We start from the raw sequence: 24,853 nt of genomic DNA, 5'->3' as shown, positions 1-24,853 counted from the left end.
GAGTATTTTTACAAGGCAAATTCAACTATTCTGGATTAAAGGAATATTCGAAGGACACATATCCACCAATTCTCCCTTTTAAGACAGTAACCTGCACAAAGAACAACAATCCATAAACATAGGGAAACATGTAACCAAAAATATAAAAAATAACCTCTTGGATTTGAAGGATGGCACCCGTACCCACCCATCTACCTTCTTCTGACATGTTTCTTAGTACGAAGTATTATGACTTATCAAGGGGCCCTTTGTAAACCAAGGATTAACCTGCCAGAAAGCAAAGGGCTAAACCCCATTGGTAAAACCGCTTCCAGGAAAGAGGGCTGAGGTTGCCCATGGCATCAGTGGGACACCCACTGCTTGAATTGGGCCTGACTATTGGTAGCCAGCTACCCTGGGGTGGGGAATGAAAACTCAAAAATTTCACTGAGATTTCTCATTCTGTTTGTATACTGTGTTCTTTGTTGCTTATGTGTTTCAAAAAGATCCAGAGATTCTGAATGTAACTTTTTCATAGTGCATAATATCTCTACTTAATATTTTTCCAAGTTTCTGTCCAGAACTATGAAAAAGTCCCCTTGCTGTTTCTTATAAGAGCATATTTCTTGGTTGTTATTGGGTTTTTGTGGGTGTTGAAGAGTTTTAGAAGAAGGCAGGGTCCCATCATGGACCTAGGAGATGATTGCTTTCTGATATGATCTCCTTCTCCTTCTCCTTCTTTTCCTCCTCCCTCTTCTCCTCTTCCTCCTCCTCCTCCTTTTCTTCATCTCTAAAAAACTCATAAAGAGACCTATTCTGGTCACTCCTCTAGAGAGTTATAAGCTATTATACTCAAAGAACCTAAGAAAAACCTGTAATACCTGGGATGCACTGAGACATGAAGTTTTTAGCATCCATTTCAACAATCACATAAGTGAGGAATAGAATCTCCCAACAAATGAAACAAAGGATAAATAAGTTTTGATAAAGAGAATGAGATGTGAGGAGAAGTGTTGGAAAGTGCAGATGTGCTTAGGAAGGTCAGCCAACTTTTATTTCTCCATAGAGAATTATGAGTGGGAGAAACTACCTGGGGCCCTAGAAATAGGAGAGATGAGAAGAAGGTACAAAATGAAAAATGGCAAGACAGGGTCAGGTTGAGCTACTTGCAGCCTCCCTTGTATGATTTTAGAATTGCTGAAGAAAATCTCTATGTCCATGCCCCTTGACTGATTCATAATAGTGTTAGAGCTTTGTGCAATTAGCATATAACTAAAAGATTTGAGAGAGAAAGGGTAAAATATACAAACATGGGCATCCATTGTCAAAAATTGGACATCCCTTCACAAACTGCCCTGGGACTGAGTTGACTGGGGTTGGGACTTATCTCCACACTAAATGGCATCAATTCTTACTAACTTCCTATCCCTCTGAACGTCTTATTCCCTCTGAATGATTTCCATTCCTGGAAAGTAATTCTTCAAGGTTTTCTAGAAAATAGCATGTCATTACCAAAAAGTAATACAAAATCAATGTGGAAGAACCTTCACTCAAGGGACCTACTGAAAGTGTGCATTTCATCCACTTCCCTGACAAAGTCTTGACTTTGCTCCCATTCAGTCTCACCATCTAAAACACAATGGATGGCCATCTACCATGTGTAGCTGCTGTGTGTGGCCCTGATATACAAAGATTAATGTTATAGCTTCTGCACTCAAACATCTTCATGTTCAGTCAGAGAGAGAGGCACTTACATCAAACTTTACAATTCAATATATTTTATGATACAAAGATGGTTCTACAAACGTAGAGGAGAAAAAACATACTCTTGCAAAAGGAACAAAAGCCAAAGGTATAAAAGGCATGGTGTGTTGAGTGAAAAAGAGACTGTTCAGTAGAGTCAAAACATAAGATACACAGGACTGAATGAATGCGAGGATTAGATGATGGGCTGTCAATATAAAAACTGGTGAGGGATCATAATATGAAATTCCCTTCCAAAGCACACTGGTCTGGAATCCAAAGGGAGGAAACAGAATTATACTTTGGTTATACCAGTCCAAAGAGAAAAGAAGATGCCCTCAAATAGCCAGTTTCTTAACATAACTCCCAAAAACCCCAGTCCTTTGCTTTTCTCATGACTTCATTATTCCTAATTTTTTTCAAGAGCCTTTTGAAATTGTAAATGCATCCAACATAACCAGAGTCTAAAATGTACTGTCTTTTCTGTAGTTTCATGGATTCTTCTTTCTTCCCTAGCCCTATACTTTAAATTTATGTGTAACAAGGACATTGAGCCAGCAAGACTCGTAAGAAGGCCGGAGCCAGCTTTGTGCTCTGTGTGAGCGTGTATGTGTGTGTTAAACAATTTCATGGACATCTGTCAGGCACAGTTAACTTTGCATTGCTGCATTTTAAGTGGTGGGCCCAGGCTTGGCCAGCAGTGATAAAGTAGCTGGCAGTTTTCAAAAAGCCACAGGATAACAGAGCATGAATCATAAAACACACTACTGTGTAGCAATATCCAAGTTCATTCAATGCAATGAAACCATGCAGAGGCCCTTTATCCCCAGCTAATTATGTGGAAACGTCTAAGACAATAAAGCATCTGGTGGTCTTTCTTCCCCATTTCAATTTTTCTCAATATTGTGACAGGGGAAAGTATTGTGCCTTTCCCAGGGTAGTTGCAGTGAAGAGGAGTAAAAGCAAGGGTCAGGGAAGAGCAAATAGATGAATTTATAACTTTCTTTTTATTTATTCCTTCCCCATTGTTTCTCTGGAAGTCTTCCTTCAGGGCTGTATTTTGGGTTCACTATCCTCATTGCATCCTGCTTGAATCCCTTTTCTTCCCCCTTTTAAAAAAATACCACCCAAACTGCCAGACCGTCTCTGATTCCCCGTTGTGGATGGGGCTTCCTCCCCCATGGGCATCCAGGAATTTAAATCTAAGATTTAGAATCAATCCTTCTTCAGACTCAGGTTTAGGGAAGGGCTCACATTATCAGAAATGAAACCTAAAATGTGATTTCCTTTCTGGAGAGAGGTGATGAGAATAGTCACCGTGATTAAGGTTTTCCCAGAGAGGGTTCCCCATAATTGCCTTGCACATGGTTCTTTTTTGCCTTTCTCTTGAAAACCTACACAAACGCCATGTGCTACACTCCTGGGGGGTTTGATAAAAGCTGCTTTATAGCTAAGCACTGTGGGATGAGACCCGGGCCAGAGTCTGATGAGGTGACTAATTGGTACCACTAGCTTAAAAAGCTAATAAGCTAATTAGATTAACTTTGTTCATGTTTGCACAGGGCTTTGAAGAGGAAAACACTACAGGAGCCCTAAGCCTGTCTGAATCAAGCCCTTCTCCGATGCAACTATATGCTGAGTATAAGCTTTCTCATGGAACTGAACGAAGTCTATTGTGGTCATACTCTGTTTTGTTTGGGTCTATTATTTAATTCTTCAAACCCCTCTCAATTTTTCTCAAAAGCAAAATTAGACTGACATAATGAACCTTTAGCATCTTCTAGGACAAACTTTTTTTTTAATATTTTTATTGAGAACTCTTCACACACATACAGTCCATCCATAGTAGACAATCAGTGGTTCACAGTATCATCACATAGTTGAGTATTCATCACCATGACGATTTAAACAACATTTAGCACAAACTTTTTAATCTTTATAAATCTAATAATTTCAAACCATTATGAAGTGTTTTTAGCCTCACGTTTTCACTGGGTAGTATGTGTCATCATACCCAAGTCATTTTAATTCCAACCGAGGAATCAAGTCAGATTCTGTTATCGGTCGTTACAGAGATAGAAATAATTGTAGTAATATTTGACTTAGTGGCATGCACATTCTTTTTGGATTGCTAAACTATCCCCCACTTTGAAAATGCAGTGAAGCTCAGAGTTATGGATCATTGTTTTTGTATACATTCTTGACAGCCCCTTTATCTACCTATCTTTCTATTTCTTGTGTTCAACAAACATTTAGCAAGATACTAAAGTGATGTCCAGGGGATGCAAAAATAACTAAGAGAGAGTCTAGTCCTCAAAGAACTTATAATATCTCTTCTGGATAAAGTACCCAACAACAGAGAAAGTTGCTGGAAGATCCAGGGGAGATTTCAAGGACCGGGCAGCATTTGATCAGAACCTTAAAGTATTTTGACCAGTAGAGATGGAGGAAAGGGCATTCCTCGGGTGAAAGAGAGCATAAACAAAGCTGCCACAGATAAGAGAAGCACACAACACAGCACAGCTGATAAGTGGAAAATAAACTACTATGGCTGAGATACACATACGGGGGAAGTAAGAGATGCGACTGAAAAAAAAGCGGGATGTATAGTATCATCACATAAAATAAATATTTTATTTATGAAGTTGTATTATCTTGGGAGAGGCAGGTTTCAAATCATTTGCCTAGGGCTCTTATAGCTTACTTATGCCTCTTAATAATGGATATATATCATTTGTAAACCCTTCAACTTCGCTAATGAAAATTGAAAAAAAAATAACATAAAATAAAATTGAGCAACAGTGGCTCAGTGGCAGAGTTCTTGCCCTCCATGCCAGAGAACCGGGTTTGAGTCTCGGTGCCTGCCCATGCAAAAATTAAAAATAAAATGAAATAAAATTGAGCTTATTCTCCTTCCACAATTGTATACATTTTAAGGATGCTAACAAAAGATGAAAACTTTTTGTCTACTTTGTCTATTGATGTATCCTAAGAGCTTAGAATATTTCCAAATACATAGGTGATGCCCAATAAATACTTGTTGAGTGAATGAAAACATGAATAAGCTGATAAAACCAAGAAAAAATGATAACTTCAAGGGGATTAAAGCTTTCTCCCATTCTCTGACTTTCTTTTCTCAGCTTCTCTATTCCATTGGTCCTTCTTGGCATTCCTTCCATCAGAGAAAGAAATTTCTTCAAATATGATGTTCCTGAGAATTTTGAAACTTTGGAGCTCCTTCAATTAGTTTATGAATTAATGACTACATACACAACATATTTTGCATGTAAATACATCTCATTTCCAACCACAGCATTCACAAATAACACAAAAAATTGCACTAGATAGTTCCGTTTCCATTCTAACCTAACCTTTCCAAGAAGGGATGAGTGATTTGTATTTCTAAGAATAAAGACATACAAAATTTTCAAATTTAACTATGGAATTTAAAAAATTATAAACATATCTGAAAGTTATATTTGCAGTAAACATTTCTCTTCATGATTCATCTTCCTGGTCTATACATTTAGAATAAACTCTAAATGTGATGTGTTCTTATTTTTTAAAATACTTTATAAACAGTAAAGTCATCATGATTATCTACATTCAAGCTAATTCTATATGACCCAAATAGCTGATGATTCAGTAGGACATTTCTGTCCACCAGTTCTTAGAAATATCTCGTTATTTTTCATGTTTCCATTGTTGGTAGTTTCCATAGTGATCAACAATTTTCTATTTGAAATAACAGTTGCTGTGCTGTCAGATTTGGGGATAAATAAAACCTTATATTCTTATTTTTTTGAGAAAAAAATAAAAACTTACATTTAAAGAAAGGCAGCCATTTCAAGTTTCAATTCTTCCAGCTCAGTAAATTCATCCTTTCTACTGAGACTCCGAGGAAGTTTAAACACAAGCATCTGAAAAGAAAAAAAGGATGGAAGGTAAAGAATATTGAAGAAATTTAGTACAGAAGACTCTAAAATGCTTTCTCAGTTTTCAAAATATGAGATGTTTGAATCACTGGGCTGAGATGGGTTAAGAAATCACTTCCCCATATCACAGAGGAGGAAATATTTAAAAGAGTGGCCATGAGCTCTCTATCTGTAGTGATATCTGTGACTTAAAGGAGATTAGAGAGGGAGTGCAAGGGTGGTTCAGTGGTAGAATTCTCGCCTGCCATGCGGGATACCCAGGTTCAATTCCCAGCCCATGCACTTCCCAAACAAACAAAAAACCAACCAAACAAAATTCAATAAATGGTGCTGCAATAAGGGGATGCTCACATGGAAAAAGAATGAAATGTGATCCCCACCATACCGCATACACACACACACACACACACACACACACACACACACAAAGATCAAGGAATCATAGAATGTTCGATTTAGAAGAGACTCCGTTCATCGTTTGTGCTTGACAGACGAGGGGCAAGTTCAGATATGGTAAGTGTATGACAAAACACAATTTGTTGAAAACAGAGCAAGCAAGAACCCCAAGAAGCCCCACTATCTGGTAGATGCTCTTTCCTTCTCATGATGTCACAAACTACAATCTACTAAAGGTCAATGTACTCATTTAAAGTTATTATGTACCCCAGACAAGGCCGCGTGTTCTTCTGATCTATTCCCGTGAGTGTAGACGTGTTGTGGGTGGGAACTTTGGGTTAGGGTATTTCAATTTGAAATGGGACCCACCCCAATCAAGGTGGATCTTAATCCTTTTACTGGAGTCCTTAATGAGAGCATAAAGGACAGAAATAGCTGGGAGCTTAAAAAGAAAAACCCTGGAGAAGCTAAGAGAGGATCCACAGAGGAAACCACTGAAACCAGAAGCTGAAAGCAATGAAATCCCAGACAGAGCAAAGGGCCAGCAGACGCTGGCCTTCCCATGTGACAGAGCTGTCCCATATGCCAGCAGTCTGTCTTCAGAGTCCAGGTATCATACTGTTGATGCCTTAATTTGGACATTTTCATGGCCTTAAAACTGCATATTGTAAGCTAATAAATCCCCATTGTAAAAGCCAATTCATTTCTGGTATATTGCATTTCAGCAGCTTTAGCAAACTGAAACAGTTACTTATCAAACATAGGTTATAATGGTATAACATAGGTTATAATTCTCTTTTCAAATCTGCTTTTCTGTCTTTTGCTGAATAAATCTGTTTCTTTAGGTTAACCTCACCATTGGGTTTTATCGATATGTATAAGTATGCAGATGAAAATGGATACGTACAAGTATATGATAAGTCCATGCATGCTGCCTCTATTTTTCTACTTTTTCTCATTTTCTGCATAATCCTTTGAATTTGACTTCTATACACCATTCTTCACTAAAATTATTAGTAACTGCTTAGATAACAAATCCAGTTGACTTTCCTCCATTCATATTCTCTCAGGCTCTTCCATTGCATTTATTACTGCTAACATCTCCTTTTTGAGACCCTGATTCATAGTCACCATGACACTAGACTTTCTAGGTTATTTTCTACTTGATCACTACTACCCTTTCTCATTCTCCAATACTTCCTACATTCTTCAAATGTTAGTGGTCCTTGGCCCATTCCAGGCTTATCTTTCATAATAACCTCTTAGTGGACCTTCCAAATAAGAGCCCTCTCAAGCCTTCACTCAGTCAGCAAGTAGTATCATCATTTCTTTTTTTACTCACCAAACTCCAGGTATTTTTCAAGACTCAGCTAAAATACCATGAAATATAACTGGTCTCTTTATTGAAACTGCCAGCCCTGCTTTAAATTCCTATAACACAAACACTTGTTATGTGTTTTTGCAACACAGAGAAGACAGTGTACAGTAGTGGTTGAGTGTGGGCTCAGGAGTGAAATGGTCTGGGTTTAAATAACAGGTTTTCCACCATATGTCTCAGCTTCACAATCTGCAAAATGGGATTAAAAACAATAATGATTTCCTTCATTTGGTGAGGATTAAACTAATTAATATTTGTAAAGAATCTAGAACATTACCTAGGACATACTTAGTTCTCAATAAATGTTAACTAAAATATTTATTGTAGCACGTTATTACACAGAATCAAAAGTACTCACTTGTCCAACTCTGTTACTGGGATATGAGGACCTCGAAAACAAGAGCAGGTTCCATTCAGTGTTTTGCACCCAAATCTTACCACGGAGCTCATAACAGATATGTAATCTCTTTGTAGATTGAGTACAGTACTTGGGTGAAAATAAATGGGTAATGAAATAAAAGTGATATTGATCTAGGAGTATACTACAGTCCCCCTACCCAGTCAGAAGCATGATGCTTCTATAATAAAGATCACGAAACATCTAAAAATCAGAAAACTAAAGTAGTAGTAAGAGATTTCAATTACCTGAAAAATTGCAGGAGACTGCAAATGCTGAACACAGGGTATCTGATAGATAAATGACTGCCTGAAAGCTCAGAAGATAGTGAAAGAAATGAAAAGAACTACAAATTTAATTTAGACCAGCAGGAAAAAACATTTGGGGATTTTAACAAAAGGGCTAGAATTTGGGACAAATTAAATTTAACAAAGATATATTTTGCAGCTATCATGAACTCCTATAATGCTACAATTTTTCTCTCTTCTGTCACCTATACCTCTCTACTTTTGCTATAATTAATTTATATAAATGCAATCTCTTCTAGGTAGTTACTCTTTAAAGGAAAATAAAAAATATATTCCACATCTCTCCCACAGCACATAAAACTATCCCTTTCACCTAGGACTCAGTTAATATTTACTGACTGAGTGAATGAGATGAACAGAAAAAGAAGTATAAACGAAAAAGGGAAGATATGAGTGACAATTTGGTGGAATCTGCAAGATCTAGTAATTGGTTCATACCTGATGGCTATGAATGTTTGGTAAAATATTCAAATAGAAAAATCCAGGCCATGGCTGAAGGGGAGATTCTGGGGCCTGGGAAGAGATTCTGAGCTAGAGATACAGATGTGAGAGTCAGCTACACAGAGATAGAAACTAAAGGCATTGAAGGGGATGAGATTGTTAAAGAGAGCATAGAAAGAAACAGAAAAGCTCTAAGAATAGAACTACAATGCCAGGAAGAAAAAGGAGATGAAGCCTGAGTTTAAGTGACTAGAAATGAAGGAAAAGAGTCGTTTTTGAGAGTGTTTGCAGGGTTGCCAAAGAGGGAACGCAGTTTCTTGAAGAAGTATGTGGACAACCATATCAGATGCATCAGAGTCAAAGGAAGCTGAGAAAGATGATTTTTAAAAATTCGTTTGCCCTTGTGGAAAACAGGTTCAGGAGCTTCTTGGAGGCAGAGTAGCAGGAGTAAAAGTCTGAGGCATCTGAAAGTCTTAAGAAAATTAAGACAGTGGGTGTGGACCACTTTCAGGAAACTGGAACTGAAGAGAAAGGACTTAACACCGATTTGTGGTATTAATGAATGAACAAATGAAGTGATAAAATGAAAAGTCCAATCAGCTCTGGCTGTACTGGAGCAATACGACAAAATTCAGAAGAATTATGAAATATCTGAACTAGAAGAGGGCATCTAGTAGCATCCTCTGAGGTTACGGAGGAGGGAACTCGGCAAACTAAGGTAACTAATTCAAAGTCACTCCCCAAGTTGGTGACAAGATGGTGATTCAGATGAAGGTTTCTGACCTCCCAGTTGGGTGATCTTTCCATATACAACCTTTGAAGCGTGAACATTAAGTTTGGCAAATTAGGCACAAAAAGAAAAGGACCTGTATGCCTTTACTTGTTCGCCTACGTTACTTTTTGTAACCAGCGTGTCATCCCTCATGAAAACACAATGCTCAACCTTTCCCAATTGATCTGTAATAAACTATCATCTCCGTGGGAAAGGTGGCAAGTGGATGTTTCCAAGGTTATTGGGCAAGGACCTCACAGCTTTCCCTGTCTACTTGACAATAACCTCGCCGTGAATACTTTGTCCAGAGGCCAAATTCACATGTGAGGAGAGAAGTTGGCAGGAATGGCATTGATGGGGAAACAGCTTTTCCTCTCAGTTTCACACAAGCAGAGTCTACACAGCCAGGGTGAGCTAGAAGGAAAGGCTGACTGATAATCTGGCAAAGGCAGGCAGTGTAAATACCCAATCCAGCAGCTCAGGCGCAAAGGAAAACATTTTCCCTGTCCCTGCCAACTTCTCTCCTCGTATATGAAAACTGCTCCAAGACCAAGGCCTGGGGGATTCGTGGATCCCAAACGATGGCATTGCCAAACTGGCATGTAGTGACTTGAGGCCTCTGCCCAATAACATATTGGACTCCATTCTCCCACTGCCCTCATCCTCCATGGTACTAGGAGGGTATTCAGGAAAAAGCACTCCCTCTGTCCAGCCACTAGGGGACTATTTAATGCACCACATTAGTAATGCAGTGTCTGGGGTCTGGTTAATGTAGATTCACTGGCAAAACGTCCAGATGCTGTGGTGATAGGTGATTTAGCAAAGCATCGTTAGCCACAATGCTGTACTTATTACTTCATGTATTGGCTTCAATTACTTACTGTCTCCAGCCAGTTCTACTGGAAGAAGATACTTCTCATCACTAAGTTTTTTGTGCTTTCCTTGGATGGCCTTTTCTAGGAATCTGAGTCCGGACTTTTAAATTAAAATGGAAGAATGATTTTCAGTATTTTCTCCATGTAAAAAGGGGGCTGGAACATAAGGCATCGTGGTCTCTTCTGTCCATGTCCAAGTCACTGGGCAGAAACTGTGAATTTAACTTCTTTTAAGCCAAGGGGAAACTTGGAAATTCAGAATCATTTATTTAAAACACTCCTCTTTGGGTTTCTGACCACATGACAATTTTTTTCAGGAATCACACTTATTTTCAGCCTGACCAAATCTGCTCATGTAGGAATAAAATTTTACGGGGCAGCTAGCACTCACCCAGATTATAAAAGCAGATTATACTCAAGTATTCATCCTGGTTCTCCTTTTCATTTTCACCACCCTCCTCTGAAAGAAAAGTATATAGCAATATTGGAGCTACACTGGGAAACTCTGCCTCTTTACAAAGCTGACATAAACCCTGTTAGACTACTAATGTATTCAGCAGCCCCCTAGTCAGCAATGCAAAATGGTCCCCGGTTCAAGGCTATGATACATTAGAATATAATTTGGCTGCAGCTTCTCTCTCTATTATGGAGAACAAATGCATTTTTGAATGACTTGAAGAAGAGGTCATGCTATTACTTTTGATGGGTAAACTCAAAGAGGGTCAGAGAGGAAACGCAGATCAGATAAGCCCCTGGAAAGTAAATATGCTCTTCCAAATCTAATCCAATTTTTTAGGTCTCTCTCTTCACTTTCAGGGCAGGGAACTTGGCTGGCATCTGGGGTTCTATTCTCAGTTTGTTGTGAGATTTCAGACAATTGTTGCATCTCTTAGTGCCCCCAGTTACTTCATCTACAGAGTATGGAAAATGCCACCTACCTCAGGTACACTGAAAAGTTGTGGTGGTTGATTTCCCCAAAGACTAGAGTCTGGCGTGTTTCCAAGAGCTTTCAGATAGCTGGGCTAAGGTGGGGTTTTCCCCCCCAAGCACACCATGTTGAAAAGATGCCTCTGTGTTTAAAGCTTTGTCATCTTTTCAGTCCCTCTGCTTGTCTGTTTTATATACAAGTTCATGTCAACAAGAAAACCAATTTAAGATCTTTACTGAGTAACTCGAGTTGCTACTTCTCACAACCAATTAAGCAGCATATTTAGAGAGAAGGCAAGGCAAATATGCCTCAGATAATCTTAGCCAAACCCTACGGAGAAAATTGCTTAGCACTGCATTTTATTTGCAGTCTACTCTTTCCTAATTAAACTGGGAGACAGGAAGACAGGGGAAATTATATAATTACATGAAAAATCAATCTCACTTATTTTGACAGGCTTTGAGTACATTGTTTGAAATCATAACTAACTAACTTTTTTGTCTGTTTTCAGATATTTTTTATATGTGCTATAGGCTGAGCCGGCTTCCAAATTCAGGTCAGAGTGATTCTTGACGGCTTTCCTTGGGAGAGAAGGAGTGGGATTTTATGACAGCCAGATTTAGCCCTCTTATGAACAGTCGCACAGTGCTCAGAGCAGTTCTTGGCTGTATACCCTTTAGCCAGTACCAAGTTTCTTTTGCTTGAGAAATAGTCACAGTCCATCTGCTGTGCAAATACACAAATACAAAACCATCACCCGTTTCATTAGGAATTAGTCCCCACCAGGATACAGCAGCCCTTTCACCTTTCAGATGAGGAATGAATGTTGTAATTGTAGATGAGAACCCCAAGTGGGGCCCTTCCCGGGCAGTGAATGGAGTCAGCCTTGGCTCACTGGGCCAGCCGTGCCCCAGCAAGTTTTGTACTCAGTGCAAAAACTACATATGCCAACACTTAGTCTAACCTCTGTCACACTCCTAGCTATCTGTTTTTCATCCATTGAGGGAGTTTGGGTGGAGGATAACTGAATACTTGAGTGGAGATGAGCTCACCAATCACTTCCAAATAGCCAGTGTATGTGTTTCAGTTTTTAGCAACTAAATAGTCCTGAATCTTCCCCACAGCCAACGTTTTTAAATTTGGTTTGCAAACCATAAGTTTCCTAAAGAGTCAGGCTGACTCCATAGCATCTGCATTATTTTGAATTTTAAAAAATAATGATTTGGTATTATTCCTGTGATTAGAATGGGGAAAAAAAAAGAATTGAAAGCTTAGATATTTTATGCAGCTTTCCTCCAGACTTGGGTACAAAGAAGAAGAAAATTTAAAACTATGTCTCATGTTTATGTGTAAAATAACTCTGTAAGGATCTAAGAAACCTTTCAATAATGATTGTTACTGGGAAGAGAATTGAGAGCTGGGGAATAACATGTCACTAAAAAATGTCTGTAGACATTGTAGATTTAAAAGCTAATCTTTTAAATTCAGGAAAGGAAAGAAGAGGAGAAAGCAAGTGCTGTAGCCTTCAGAGAGATACACTTTTTTTTTAATGTGGAAAAAATGCGCTTCTAATTTCAAATATAGACAAAATTTTTCTAATCGCACACACACAAAAAAATTCAAACTCCACTGAGAAGGCAAAAGAAAAGATACATTCTAATAGTCTAGAATCCTATTTTTTAACTGTCTCATCAACCTATTTTATTTTTTCCCTAGAGACACGGTCTTTAACATTCTCCTCTTTCTCTGTTGGAAGCATCCATAGAAAAGACAAAGGTTCCAAGCTTATAAAGTTAGCTATCCAAATGTGATTTGTTCTGCCTTCATCATAGTCTCTCCTTACTTTGAGTATATACATATTCTCTTAACTTTCTCGACCCTTCTTAGTGTTTCCATTTATTTAATTTAGGTTTCTCTCCTTTTCCTCTCTCATGATATTTATTGAATACTTACTATATCCCTTCTTAAACTCCATTTATTAAGGGCTTATTACGTGCCAGGCACCATCCTAAGCACTCAATCTTCAGAACAACCCTATAAAGTACTATTGCTACTTTCATTTGCTGAATGAGAAAGTCAAATATTGACAGATGAAGTCACTTACCCAAAGTCACACAGCTAGTAGGTAACAGAATTACGATTTGAATCCAGATCAGCCCATTAGGAACCCATATTCTTAGGCTGCTGGCCTTTTCTCACCCCTTAATGTTTTATTCAATCTCATTTTTTTTTTCAAATTCCCACTCACTATCTGTTGCTGCGGTGTTATCAACCCCTTCCCTCTTCCTCTGTATGCCATTGTTGGGTCTTGCTCAGGTGCAAGATGCAAGTAGGAATTCTCATTTGCGGGGCCTCCTTTCCCACCACTCAGTCACGCTCAGGGCACAGACTTTGAAGCAAGAACCACGAGCTATACATTTGGAAAGAAGGTGATCTCCTGCTTATTTACAACTATGATACTTAGTTAAATGCTCATCCTTGTCTGTGCTTGAAAATGCTGCTTGTCCCTAAAGACCTGTGACCTGATATTAAGCATCTTCATAAAGTAGAAGGAAGAAAGAGAAAGTATTTGACTGTAAATTCACATCTAGCTGGTATTGATATATTGTTGATAGAAAACAGACTTTTCCCCATGAAATGTAGCCTTGATACTTGAAAAAAAATGCAGACACCTAAACAAAATCCTCTTTTAAACAAAGGTTTTATTTTTCGCTCCAAAACATCAAACCTTGCAAAAACATTAAGCATCCCAGCATTGAGGGATTATTCTGATGATGGGAGGACAGAGTTGCTTTTGTCCTGTTTACGTCACTGTCCTGTTTACCACCAGAGTGGTTGTTGTTGCTGTTGTCATTGTTATTAAATAACCAATGAAGAAAAAGAAAACCTGGAGAAAAAATATCAGAACTCCAGAAATAGAGCTCACGTGTAAGCCTTGCCCCACCCTTCACACCTTGTAAACTATGGACTAGGACGAGAGCCTGTGGCCAATGAGAAAGCATGCACAGCCAGGATTCATATTCACAGGGCTGAACTAAACAGAGGCAAATGCTTTTTTCTGAAGATAAATATGCATGTGTCCTTATACAGGCACACACACACTCAACCTGCTCCGCGCCAGAAGCCCGGGCTCCGTGGAGCCTATGGCAGGGACTCAGTTGTGTGACATCACTGCATCTCAGATAATATGTGGTAATGAATTCATTGCATGGGATCTATGACCAGAAATTCATTCCTGCCCCTCCCCCTGCCCACCCCTTTCGCAACAGTAAGCCAAGCTTGTGACCACCGAGCTGCTCAGCCTGTTTAATGCATTCATTAAACAGGAAGACTGGAGATGGTTTCCTATGTTTCTCATTATTTAAAAGAACAAGTTAATCTCCCCTTTGGGGGGCAGTCAGGGAACTAAAAACCGCACCATCCTCTCATGTCGCTCTTTGCCTGGAACTCCATCACTGATGGGTCTGCTTTCACAATTTTATCGTCACGGCTTTGGAGGAAACTTCAGAGAAGTCGAGTTGGTTGATGGAGGGAGGGAACGAAGAGAAGGAAGAACAGACTGGGAAACAACCAGGGAGCGAGGGAAAGAAATCAAGCCCTCTGATGTATGGGAAGTCTTTTATCAGCTACATCTCCTTCCCTTCTTGAGTGCCTATCATATCACACAAACTGCTCCTGAAGAGCCCTCCTTTTACCCTCTCCCCTAATTAAATGTGCACTTCATTAATGTAAATTGGGGGTTTAATGCTCTTGTTGAAATTCTGAAGAAAGTGCTATGGCCCTGCGAAATGCTTAAGCATCATTGCAAATTAGATTAGGGACCAAGAAAGGCAGTAAAATTAGAATGATAATGGCTGATGTGGCTTCCTGACAGGCATGACTATTCAGGGATCAATGGAATGGAGAACAGTTTCCCGAGCCGAAAGTGAAAGGCAGGGACAAACGTCAGCCTACAGATGTGGCTTTTGGAGGCACTTTCAATTAGTTTAATTTGGTAAATGGTGGGGATTTAGAGGCTCTCAGCCAGTCATACAAGACAAGAATACATTGAAATGTTTTTCACTTTTTAACATAAAATAGGATTGGCTTCAGATTTGCATTTCTCGAACAAGAAGATAGAGTGGGGCGGGGTGGGATGGAGGGGCGTGCAGGGAAAGTTTCCAAAGTGTTTGACCACTCCGCTTTTGAAAATGGAAATGACTTTTATAAGCTTGGACTGAAACCTTCCAAATAGTGGGAAAGGGGAGAGTAATGTATCCCTTTCTGGTTCTCAGGAAGGCTTTAAATCCTCAACACATCAAGAGTCCAATATATGCTGAAATGTGTTGTCTAAGGGAGGGGGGCAAGGGGAGTTAAGTATATTCAAACCCACCCATCATTTCTCACTTGCGTTTTTCATCTTTAAAACAAATAAATGTAATTTCTAAGCTATCATGTCCCTTCTGCTCCCTCTTCCCCCCCCCAAAAAAAAAAAATTTTAATCACATTTTACAAAAGTATCACAAAAGAGTGAACCTTCATAATCCTATTCCCCAACTGTGCATCTGAGCACATGTGCCTGAGGTTATATTTGTGAGAGCATCAACACACTTGCGTCGGGGTAGACACTAAGTTGACACTCATTTGCCCATTAATTCAGAGCAAGGCGTTCATTTGGTTAGTGCTAAGTGCGCCTTTTCCTTTTTGTTCCCTCGTAAGTAACTCCATCCCACCCCCAAACCACTGATGTCTTCCCTGGAAAATAAATTGGCACTAATCTGGTGACTGGGGACGTTTATAGGCACGACAGCTTCTGTGCACAAAGACCTCCTTCAGATTTGCAAATGTTGACTACAGGTCCCTCCTTGTGTTCCCAGAATGCTGTCAAGCTCGAGTTGGACCTCCTCCCCGAAGGCGTCTGCATCTTTCATGAGTGAAGAGGAAGGAGATGATGCGTCAGAAACTACGGTAAATATTACCAAATCCCCAGTGACTCCCAAAGCCCATTCAACCTCATGAATTGGCGCGGTGATTCACCTCCCAAAGCCATATGCTCCTTTTACAGATTCACCAAACGTTTGCTAATAGGCTCACCTCTCACTCTTTTAAGAGAATACTGCAAGTCAGCAGCAAGATGGAAATAGACAAAACCCGTAGCAAAAGGAGAGGTTCACATGCTTAAAAGGGAAGACTGATCTCCACAAGCAGTGAAAATAAACCAAAGGTGAGCTCATGAAATAGTGTGCATTGTGTTCAGAACATGCAGTGGCTAGGAGCTCTTAATTTCAGCACGATGTGAGCACAATCAAATCCATGATTCATGGACTTTGAGGATTTCATAGAGGTTATTTGTCTCCCACAAAACATCAAGATGAGAAGTGGGTGTGGGGGGGAGAAAATCCAAGAAAAGGATTCCATTGAAGTTAATAAAATTGCATCTAATATGTGTGTAATTCTTTGCTGCTTCCCAGGAGCAAACATAAATTCACTAACTTATTTGATCTCCTGAAAAATATTACGAGGTAGAAAAGTAAATGAATAATTCTTCTTATGCTACAAATGAGGAATACAACTTTTAAAGCTCTGCAGTTATTTTCCCACAGACAGAATTATTAAATAGCAGAGGAGAGACTAAATCAAAACTCTTCCCTTTCTAATAAATTTAGTGTTGTGAAGTTGATAGATCAATATCGTTAAAAAAAATCCAAATAATACAAAATTGTATCAATAATTACTGGAAAGATTGTTGCAAACATCCTTTCACATATTCTTCTTTAAGATTGATGGAAATAATAATAACATTATCAATAATAATGTGAACTAACACCTATTCTCACATGTTCTTACAGTGTGCCAGGACCATCCTTGGTATCTAGGCTATTGGTTACATTTACTCCTCAGAACAACCTTGTGTGGTAGTTGTGACTTACAAATGAGAAGACTGAGGCTTTTAAAGATTATTTGACCAAATTCACAGAACTGTGAATATCACTTTTAAAATATGATCATATTAACCATAAATTAGTTAACTTGCTTTTTGCATTACAATATATCATGAGAATACTTCTGTGTTTCTTTCTGCCTTATATATATTTCATTGTATGTAAGTACCATAATTTAATGAACAAATTCCCTATTGACCTTTCAATTGCTTTTAATTTTTTTCTTTTGTAAACCATGCTGTGATGAAAGTCATGAACATACTTTCTTTCATTTTTAGCTGGTTTTCTCCTTAGGGCTATTTCTGAGATACGGGATTTAGAACAAAACTTGAAGCTTCTGGTTGCTGGTTTCATGTGCTTGTCCTCACCCTGCTTCCTAGATAATGGGGAGCATCATATAAACTCAACACCTGGCTGGCTACAGGTTTCAGATTGTTCAAAGTATCTTCCTAATTTGCGATCATTCCTTCAACCAAACCCGTGTGCAGGATTTTTCTGCTTCTCTAGGCACAAAGAGAATTGCCTGTAAGTATAATCCAGGCCCCCAAGCAATAGTGATATGACAGAGATATGAGATGAGACAAAACTAGTCATTTCCTTCCTTCTTCTCATTCAACAAACACTGGACTGAATGCAAGGGCAACAAGCCCAGTAAGATACATTCCATGGCCTTAAGAACCATACAAACATGAAAGACCCAGAAAAGTAAAGAGGCAATTATGAAAAGGTATGATAAGAGCTATGATAGAGCAATCAAGCTCATCAATCAGCACAGACTGGTGAACTCAGGGAAGGTCTTCCAGCATAGGAGATATCTGGGGGAAATTCTAAAGAATGTATGAGCTGGAGTTGTCCAGGCAAAGGAGGATGGGTAGATGCTGACTGTTTCAGGTCTCAGTCTCAGCTTTTGTCAGGGAGTCTTCTCCATACAGCTGCCTTTTCCAGGGTCCCTAAACACACCTTCTCCTTGCCCCTTCATGCCAGGGGCTGGGTGACAATAGTTTCTCACCCACTAGCTTCCAGAAACTGAACTATCTCTTTTTTACTTTCATAAGTCCTGCCCTGCCTTTGTTAAATAGACCACTACTACATTTTCTTCAAATCACCCAGTTTGAGTATGAGATCTATTTCCTGCCAAAATACATACACATAAACTATTGAACACAATTCTACATCCATCCCAAAGCCCATCTTGGGAAGCAAGCTCCAAAAGAAATGCATAGCACTCAAGGCTGGCCCCATTCTCCCATTGGCACAATGCTATCAATGGGATATTTCTATTCTGGCACCAGTTAGAAGTGTTCAATTCCATTTTGCTTTAATTCACAATAAATGTGCCTAATTTTATTTTTAATTTCCTAAATAGATTGACTTGGCAAAGCCACTACCAGCTCAAAGGTTAAGTCCTTGATTGAAAATGCTAATATCAAATACATTTTCTCTAACACTGATACTCTGATTTTGTGAAATTACTCTTTTTCAGATAAGAATCTGAGAAATGTAGATATGAGAAGTTTGGTAGATATGAACCCGGTGATGCCCAGTGAGGTTAAAGGCATTTTCCAAGGAGGCACAGGGAGGTAACAAAATCCTTCCAGCACACTAGAACTTTGAGTTCCTGAATCAAGGCAACATTTGATGGTACTGCAAAAGTAACGTCTCCTAGAATGATTCTGCACATTTTTGTGAGACTCATCCCACTCTGGCACAAACCACTTCCAGATTTGGTCTCCATTTTACTCACCATGTCCTGGAAGGAGGTTTTTTGCTTGTTTTTTTTAAAGTAGCACAAGAAGTAACTGGTAAGAGTAGTTGCTTCCTGGGAGGGAAACCGGGTGGGAGGGGGTGGGGAGGAGAAGTAAAAGTTATTTTGTAAGCCTTGACATTTATAATGTTTGCATTTATCTCTGAAAAATTAATCAACTTATTTAAAAGGTGCAGAGAACATGTATTAGTTGAATTCTCTTCAGCAAAACAACATTGCCCACCTACTGCCTGTTATGAAATATCCTACGCCCTCTGGTGGGGGGTGGGGAAGATAACTGAGTCATAGACTTCAAAGAATATGTCTTGTGGAGAAGAGAGAGATGTACAGAAAATGGAAAATGATGATCCATCAAGGAATGTGTGATGTCACAGAATAAAGGTGGTCGGTTAGAGATGGAAAGAGAGTCATTTCAACGTGATGTATCTGAGTTGCATTTGAACAGATGGGTAGAACTGGGGAAGGATGTGCCAAGTAAAGGAACTGTGCCAGCAAAGGCCTTGTTTGGGGAAATTAAAGAGGAGAGGACCTGACCTGCGCTTCTGCTCACGTTTACAGTGAGCAGAAATAAACAGAAATCTTCAGTCCCTCCCAAAGCCCAGCCATGAGGCAACCCATATCTTCGCACATCTGTAATAATTATGCCTTATGCAAGTATGACATTTTAGTTTTTAAAAGTATTATCTTATAAACTGCTTCCTATGACTTTACAGACACATATTCCCATGACACAACTGAAGAATGTCCTTGAGAGAGGACGCAAGAGTTGAACAGGATTTTAAAGCTAACGCCATCATTTTACAGATAAGGAAACTGAGGCTCAGAGGTGATGCCTGACAAGCCTATGAAGGAACAGAACCAGAAATTTCTGAGGTCAGTTGCCCTCACATATGTAGGGAACAAAGTCAAATCTGTTTCCTTCTTTCTTTTCTGCTCTCTCTGTAGTGGAATACTTTGGAGGGCACAATAAATTGGCACTTGACTTGTATACGCATATTTTCTGACCGTAGTGTTTACAACTCAAATGTTCATACGCTTTCCATCACCTGAAAGTATATTAGAAAAATAAGCTTTTATGACTACCATAAGCATGACCAAGATTTTTTTTCTTCACCGCAAGTATGACTGTGCCTCTGTGCGGATAGAGACTGATTAAGGCAGATCAGAGGGGGCAAATTAGAAGTTCAGCAGCTACTACTACAGACTCCATCATTACCCTGAGAACACTTTGATGGGAGTGGCTATTAAATATCGGGGGTATGTTTTCAAAAGAAAATGTTCACACTCTTATTAGAAGATGACTGATGACATGAAGCTGTAAAGGTCCGAGAAAGGGGTAGCTACTATACATAGCAAGCAGCATGCAAATTAGACAGAAAAATGAAGGGACATTTATTCTTAGTTTTCTGTGTATAATATGCAAGTAATATCATTTTTGCCCCTCACTGCTCCCTCCCTTCCCAAATGGGTTCCCAACTCTGTTCAGCCAGCCCCTCACACACATACACCCCAAATCCCCTGCTCTTTTGAGAAGCTCCCCCGAGTCCCAGCTGGGCCCGAATGATTAGGTGTGGCCCTATAGCTAACTCTCACTTATTCAGCTGTTAAAGCAGCTTAAACCCTCATAAGAACATTAACATTTGGGTGCCAATAACAGATTGACCTTTATTCATAAAGTGCAAATAGTTGGAAGTCGAACAGATTGGTTGCCAGCGATTGCCTTTTATGTGCAGTTTAAGGCTTTGATTTCTCTCCCCTTTCTTCCTTTAATCTGACATCGCTGGCTTGAATACGGTTTGCACTCTAAGTAAACAGGGCCAGGGGAGGCCTCTGCTTTTGTAGCAGTTTGCTTGTGCAGAGGGAAGGAAAAGGGAGGGTGACTTTAAAAGATTTGCCTTTAGAATTAAACTATTTAAGAATGGATTGGAAACCCCAAAACTGAATGGAGCTGTTGGAAATGCTTCGAACTGAACTTGCAAACGAGTTTTTTGCATACAAGAGTATTTATCCAAAATCGGCCATGTAGATGGAGAAAAGAATGTAAGAATTTATATTAACTCACTTGGAAGTTTACTCCTTGTCACACATAGAAGGGAAACTCACAAACCCACAGAGCCTATGGATTTGAAATGGGACCACACTGCCTTGCTTTGTCAGCCTCTTCTAGCCAGCTGTGAACATGTTGAAGCTTAAGAGTGTAGAGGAGAGTTGAAGCCTTTTAAAGCAGGTTGCGTTTCTTTAAAGCACTCCAAGGAAGTATCTTTTAAGCCTAAGCTTTTTAAGATACTCTCCAACACGACATTCAGTTTTGGATTTCTTTTTTCCTTATTTATCTTGACATTGCTTTACTTTCAACAGCATAACCTACACTTTACAGTCAATGGTGAATCTTTATAGCGTTTTCATAGATAGCATGTGTAAATGTAGAGCTTCCCAGCAATCGATTGTGCCCATTTGGAAATAGAGTCCTCTGTGAATCAACAGAATTAGCACAGGAAATGGAAAGTACGAAGCACTCACGAATAAGCCTGACCATAAGTGGAGGGCAATTATATGTGAATCCTGCTTCTGCTAAAGCTTTTGAATTACCTTTAAAAATTTTTAAATATCTATATTTTAGGAGTAAAGGAACACTTCTTTTCAATCCAGACCATTCAGCGTTTTATTGACAACTTTAGAATTAAGCAGATCTAGGCTTGCCCTGCCACATGTTAGCTGTGTGACTTAGACTATAAATTCATCCCAAAGCCTCATTTTCTCCTCTGTAATTAATGGGTAACAAAAGCACCAATCTCGAAAGGTGAGCAACTCTGTGAAGCACTCAACAAATTCCTGGCCCTTAGAAAGCACTTAGGAAAACTTAGTTATCATTATTTTATCAATTTTTTTTTATTTTAGGCAGTATTCCCTTCACAAGTCTGTATGAAGAAGATATGACCAAAAAAAACAGAATCTGCTCAGCAAAAGGATCCATTCCACAGTTAACCTCAATAAAAAGAAACTGCCATTATTATTTCATTATTAGTTCATACTTTCCTGTGCACAGATTGTTTCACTATTTCAAACTCCATTATGGTTGCCTGGTGGCAGAAACCATGCCTCTCCTTTCTTTTTCTTTTGTACCCCCTGGTGCTCTGAGCACAATATTAGATGCAAAGTAGTGAACTGCTTCTTCTACTTTATTGAGAACCACCTGCTCCAAAGCTAACAAAACAGGCATCATCTTTCACTCCTTCTCCTTCAGACCCCGCATTTAATCTATTACTGAGCCAAGTCGTTTCTTGCTTTAAAAAAAAAATCAGCTCTCATAGTGTCCATCCATATTATCAGCAGGCTAATCCAGGGTTTTGTCACCTCCCGGATTTTGCGACAGCTTTGTGATGGAGACCCCACCTCCCACGGTGTCCTCCCCACCGCTCCCCGTGTCCAGGCCAGGAACACGCTCCCCACGCTTCTTTGATGTCCTGCAGGGCTCTTCATGCTGTGGCCTCAGCCCCCTCCTAGACCTCTTCAGTAATGGTACTGAAAGCTGCATGGATAGAAAGAGTTCATTTTAAGAAAAAAAATAAGGATATTAGCCACAGTGCTTTGATTCCAGAGTTTTTCAAGAGCTCAGACGCTCAGAATATCACAGGGGAGGCAAGGCCCCACATTTGCTAATTGGTTAACCACCTCGCCAGCGCGTTGACTGGCTTCAGCCCACAAGAGGCTGTAAAGGGTTCAGAGCTCCTACTAGGGGGAAAGGCAAAAACTTTTCAAATCTCTTCAGCTTCCACTGCTGAAGAGGACCACAATATATAGATCCTCTCTCTATATATTTTTGTGTGTGTAAGAGAGAAAAAATACATATATATTTACAGAGAGAGAGAGAGAAGAGGAGGAAGAGGAGAGGGAGAGTCTTTTCTCAAAAAATTTCTAGCTACCAATGTCAAGCTTTAGAGCAATAACAATAACTTTAGAAAATTGTTTTGGAATGCCCAAATCAAAGGCAGTAAACAAGGGGAAGTTTAAAATACACACAAGCATACAAATGTGTAGAAAAACAATGGCCCAGGAGAGAAAATGAGCAAGCAAATTCAAGATACTAAATCTGAGATTCCCAGGACAAGCCCCTATCTTCCCAAGTCCTTGGAGTTACTCCAAAGCAGAGAGAAGAGCCAAATGCAATGAATACTGTCCTTTCTGCGAGGGCTCATGCCCTACCATCCCCATAACCCATTCTCACCCCAGGCCAGGGCAAAATGTTTATCCTCAATGGCAACTCATTTCTATTTAATTGGTTTCTCTCACAGCTTTACCTTCCATAATCAGAGACAATAATGCCAACTAGCTCTCAAGCCAAGTCATTTTAATGAGGGAACAATTTCAAAAAGATTATGGATGGGATTTTAAATGTCTACTGAAACACACAGAGAGAAGTCTTCATTGTAAAGAAGGAAATGCTTTTAAAGTATCTTTAAATAAATCCTCAATAACAGAGACTTGGCAGGCCTGGGGCTGCTACCCAGCCATCCCTGGGAGAGTGGGCTTTTTATGGATCCTAAGCTAAGTGTTCTTGCTGACAGGAGCCCCTAATCTATAGTATTGTTCAGTACTCATGAGAGTCTCATTAATTAGTAGCTGATGAGGTACAAAAGGAGTAAATTTTGTTTCAATTTAATGATGACCTTCATTTTAATTCCATTTCCTTTGTGAAAACCTGGAAATTATATGACAATCCCCAAACAGTAGAGATTTTAAAAGCTCCTCCAGTCCAGGCAAATTGCTTTAATTTCTTGCCCCTTTACTAAATGCAGAACTACACTGAACCTAATGTACTTCTGGAAAAAGAACTGACAAAAGAAAATTTAGGTTTTTGGGCTGTGGGGGAAATTTTGGCAGGGGAAGAAAAAGAAAAATGAAAGGTTTTGGTTTGCATTTATGACAAAGAACAAATCACATAAAAATTCAGAGGATGACAAAAATAAATTGTTAATGCCATCAAAACTAAATGCACTTAGTGCCCCCTAGGAGACTCTAGCCCAGAGATTAATGCTTGGCACAAAGTATGTGCTTCATAAGTGTCTGTTGAATGAATGAATGAGTGAATTAATGAATTCTTTTGATATCACCATACTCTCAATCAATACTGATATTTTCAACTCTATGTTTCCAAAATTCAGTTAAGCACAATTCAGTAGAGTGCTACTACTCAAAAATGTTGTACAGTTAGTTACAAAAACAATCCTTGGCCACCCAGCAGGGAATAGCTCTCAATTTCACTTAGGGAATAAGCCAGAAGTTCAAGAACAAGTTGAAAAGGTGAGCTGCCTGCTTTGCCACCACTGCAACTTCTCAGATGTTCAACCTAGCATCTGGGGTTTCCTGGCATCAGGACAGCAAGGGGATCAACTCACTGAAGCTGCTGAAAGTGATGTGGGCAGAGAATATTACACATCAGGCCTTTTGACACAGCCATTTTGATAAAGTAAAAATGACAGTGGTTTCTCTCTCTGTCTCTCTCTGTCTCTCCCTCTCTTTCTCTCTCTTTCTTTCCCAAGTAGTCTATAGAAAATTCACTTTTCAGCCTCATGTCATCCCTGACTACATCTTCAGGGATGGAGTGAAGCTTAGAAATGGGTTAAGGATGACTAAATCACAGATTACTTGTAAATTTTAAAAAACTGAAAGTTAAGTTGTTTGAAGGCTAAGTCAATGTGTTCTATTGTACACATTAACTCCACCAGTCCTCTTCTCTTCACATACACACACACACACATACACATACACGTGCCTACTAGACTACTTACTGAAGAAATGAGTGAATGAATGATTGGCATAGTGAATTGTGATGAGGCTTTGAGTTCACATCATAGAACACACTTAGTATTTAGCCAAACTAAATATTTCTGGAGTCAGAAGGGATTTTGTAGGGGAGTGACTTCAGCAGAAAGCAACATGACTCTTAAACTCTCCTGAAGACTTTAGATCTAAAACTCAGGGACACTGATCAGCCTTCCCAACTCTCTAGCTAAG

At 39.3% G+C, this 24,853-nt stretch overlaps 1 long non-coding RNA gene across 2 annotated transcripts in view; it reads right to left on the bottom strand.

Moving 5' to 3' along the window:
• Positions 1 to 24,853, bottom strand: part of LOC143667946 (uncharacterized) — a 123,145-nt gene that overhangs the window by 70,990 nt on the left and 27,302 nt on the right. For both annotated transcript variants that reach the window (XR_013168206.1, XR_013168205.1), the window contains exon 3: positions 5,548 to 5,642. This is a non-coding gene — a long non-coding RNA (uncharacterized LOC143667946). The remainder of the gene's footprint in view (positions 1 to 5,547; positions 5,643 to 24,853) is intronic.

Source organism: Tamandua tetradactyla, chromosome 24 (assembly GCF_023851605.1).
Source record: "Tamandua tetradactyla isolate mTamTet1 chromosome 24, mTamTet1.pri, whole genome shotgun sequence".
Classification (NCBI taxonomy): domain Eukaryota; kingdom Metazoa; phylum Chordata; class Mammalia; order Pilosa; family Myrmecophagidae; genus Tamandua; species Tamandua tetradactyla.
The sequence above is the reverse complement of the archived record's forward strand: the minus strand, read 5'-3'. Positions and strand labels throughout refer to the sequence as shown.